Raw genomic sequence first — 3,695 nt, 5'->3', positions numbered from 1 at the left:
GCCCTCAGCTCCAGGACGTTGATGTGAAGACAAGTCTCCTGGCTTGACCAAAGACCTTGGAAGTTTCTTCCCTGTGTGACTGCTCCCCAACCTCGGAGGCTCGCGTCCGTTGTTACCAGAATCCAGTCCTGAATGGCGAACCTGCGACCCTCTAGAAGGTGAGAACTCTGTAGCCCCCACAGGAGAGACACCCTTGCCCTGGGGGACAGGGTGATCAACTGATGAATCTGTAGATGTGACCCGGACCACTTGTCCAGTAGGTCCCATTGGAAGGTCCTCGCATGGAACCTGCCAAAGGGAATGGCCTAGTAAGATGCCACCATCTTTCCCAGGACTCGAGTGCAGTGATGCACTGACACCTGTTGTGGCTTCAATAGGTCCCTGACCAGAGTCATGAGTTCCTGGGCCTTTTCTATCGGAAGATAAACCCTTCTCTGGTCCGTATCCAGAATCATGCCTAAGAAGGTCAAACGAGTCGTAGGAACTAACTGTGACTTCGGGATATTGAGAATCCAGCCGTGTTGTTGTAACACCTTCAGTGAAAGTGACACGCTGTTCAACAACTGCTCTCGCGATCTCGCTTTTATGAGGAGATCGTCCAAGTACGGGATAATTGTGACACCCTGCTTACGCAGGAGCACCATCATTTCCGCCATTACCTTGGTGAAAATCCTCGGGGCCGTGGAAAGCCCAAACGGCAACGTCTGAAATTGGTAATGACAATCCTGTACCGCAAATCTCAGGTACGCCTGATGAGGTGGATATATGGGAACATGAAGGTATGCATCCTTTATGTCCAGGGATACCATAAAATCCCCCCCTTCTAGGCTGGCGATGACCGCTCTGAGCGATTCCATCTTGAACTTGAACCTTTTCAAGCATAGGTTCAAGGTTTTTAAATTTAAAATGGGTCTGACCGAACCATCCGGTTTCGGGACTACAAATAGGGTTGAGTAATACTCCCTCCCATGTTGAAGCAGGGGAACCTTGACCACCACCTGTTGAAGACACAATTTGTGAATTGCATTTAAAACTATCTCCCTTTCTGGGGGAGAAGCTGGTAGGGCCGATTTGAAAAACCAGCGAGGAGGCACCTCTTTGAATTCCAGCTTGTAACCCTGGAAAACAATTTCTATTGCCCAGGGATCCACCTGTGAGTGAACCCATATGTGGCTGAAAAGTAGAAGACGTGCCCCCACTGGGGCGGACTCCCTCAGCGGAGAGCCAGCGTCATGCGGTGGATTTTGTAGAGGCCGGGGAGGACTTCTGCTCCTGGGAACTAGCTGTGGTTGGCAGCTTTTTCCCTCTGCCCTTACCTCTGGCAAGAAAGGTTGATCCTCGTACTCTCTTGTTTTTATTTGACCGAAAGGACTGCATTTGATAATGTGGCGCTTTCTTAGGCTGTGAGGGAATATAAGGCAAAAAAATTTGATTTACCTGCCGTAGCTGTGGACACCAGGTCCGAGAGACCTTCCCCAAACAATTCCTCACCCTTGTAAGGTAAAACCTCCATATGCCTCTTTGAGTCGGCATCACCTGTCCATTGCCGGGTCCATAGGACTCGTCTAGCGGAAATCGACATAGCGTTGACTCTAGAACCCAGTAGGCCAATGTTTCTTTGAGCATCGCTCATATATAAGACGGCATCTTTAATATGACCCAGGATCAATAAAATGGTATCCTTATCCAGGGTATCCAATTCCGCCGATAAGGTATCTGTTCACGCTGCTACAGCGCTACAAACCCAAGCCGACGCTATCGCCGGTCTGAGTAAGGTACCAGAGTGTGTGTAAATGGACTTTAAGGTAACCTCCTGCTTGCGATCAGCAGGATCCCTGAGGTTAGCCGTATCTTGGGATGGCAGTGCTACCTTTTCGGATAAGCGTGTCAACGCTTTGTCCACCCTTGGGGAGGATTCCCACCGTATCCTGTCCTTAGCCGGGAAAGGATACACCATAAGAATCCTTTTGGGAATCTGCAGTTTCTTGTCTGGAGATTCCCACGCCTTTTCAAATTACTCGTTCAGCTCATGAGAAGGGGTAAAGGTTACCTCAAGTTTCTTTTCCTTATACTTTTAGCCAATTTTGGCGGTAACTTTGCATCATCGTAGTCAGAATCCGTGTCGGTATTAGTGTCTTCTATTTGGGATAGTGGGCGCTTTTGAGACCCCGAGGGTCCCTGTGACATAGGGGCAGGCATGGCCTAACTTTCTGCATAATTCCTGGACTCAGCTTTGACCAACCTTTTGTGCAATAAATTCACATTAGCACTTAAAACATTCCACATATCCACCCAGTCAGGTGTCGGTGTTGCCGACGGAGACACCACATTCATTTGCTCCACCTCCTCGCTAGGAAAGCCTTCTACCTCAGACATGCCGACACACGCGTACCGACACACCACACACTCAGGGAAACCTCTTATCTGAAGACAGTTCCCCCACAAGGCCCTTTGGAGAGACAGAGAGAGAGAGTATGCCAGCACACACCCAGCGCTAATGACCCAGGAAAAAAACACACTATATGTTTACCCAGGTAGCGCTGTAATTATCTATTTGCGCCAAATTATGTGCCCCCCCTTTTTTAAAACCCTCTTTCACCGTGGTAAGCAGGGGAGAGTCCGGGGAGCTTCCTCTCAGCGGTGTGCTGTGGAGAAAATGGCGCTGTTGAGTGCTGAGGAACAAGCTCCGCCCCCTCAGCGGCAGGCTTCGGTCCCGCTGAAAAATTCAAAAACTGGCGGGGGATCTCTTTTATATACAGTGCCCAGCCTGTATATATGCTTATTGCCAGATTTGCACACCCCCTGCGCCCTGCACCCTTACAGTGACTGGTGTGTGTGTGTGTGTGTGTGTGTGTGTGTGTGTGTGTGTGTGTGTGTGTGTGTGTGTGTGTGCTGTGTGGGAGCAATGGCGTACAGCGTTACCTCTATGAAGATCTTAAGTCTTCTGCCACCTCTGAAGTCTTCTTTCTTCACATACTCACCCGGCTTCTATCTTCCGGCTCTGCGAGGAGGATGGCGTCACGGCTCTGGGACGAACGGCGAGGGTGAGACCTGCGTTCCATTCCCTCTGGAGCTAATGGTGTCCAGTAGCCTAAGAAACAGAGCCTAACATTAAAGTAGGTCTGTTTCTCTCCCCTCAATCCCTCGATGCAGGGAGTCTGTTGCCAGCAGGCTCCCTGAAAATAAAAAACCTAACCAAAATACTTTCTTTACAGGAAACTCAGGAGAGCTCCCTGTAATGCACCCAGTCTCCTCTGGGCACAGTAATCAACTGAGGTCTGGAGGAGGGGCATAGAGGGAGGAGCCAGTGCACACCCATACCTAAAGTCTTTCTTAGTGCCCATGTCTCCTGCGGAGCCCGTCTATCCCCATGGTCCTTACGGAGTCCCCAGCATCCTCTAGGACGTAAGAGAAATATAATAGTTTGTATACCACTTTTATTTTCATTATAGATATGTCTCTAGATTCAGACATTAACTTCATCAACGGCCTACTAGAAATGTACCGTGGATTGGAGTGTTTATGGAAGATCAAAGCCAAGGACTATTCTGATAAAGTGGACGGAATGTGGCCTTGGAGGAGCTAGTGGAGTACTGTAGGCCCGTTGTGTCTGGTGCTAACAAAGAATGGGTCAAGAAAAAGATCCAGAACCTGCGTATGGTGTTCCTCAAAGAACACAAAAAAATGGAACAATC

Source organism: Pseudophryne corroboree, chromosome 3, assembly GCF_028390025.1.
Source record: "Pseudophryne corroboree isolate aPseCor3 chromosome 3, aPseCor3.hap2, whole genome shotgun sequence".
NCBI lineage: Eukaryota > Metazoa > Chordata > Amphibia > Anura > Myobatrachidae > Pseudophryne > Pseudophryne corroboree.
This window is presented reverse-complemented; position numbering follows the sequence as displayed.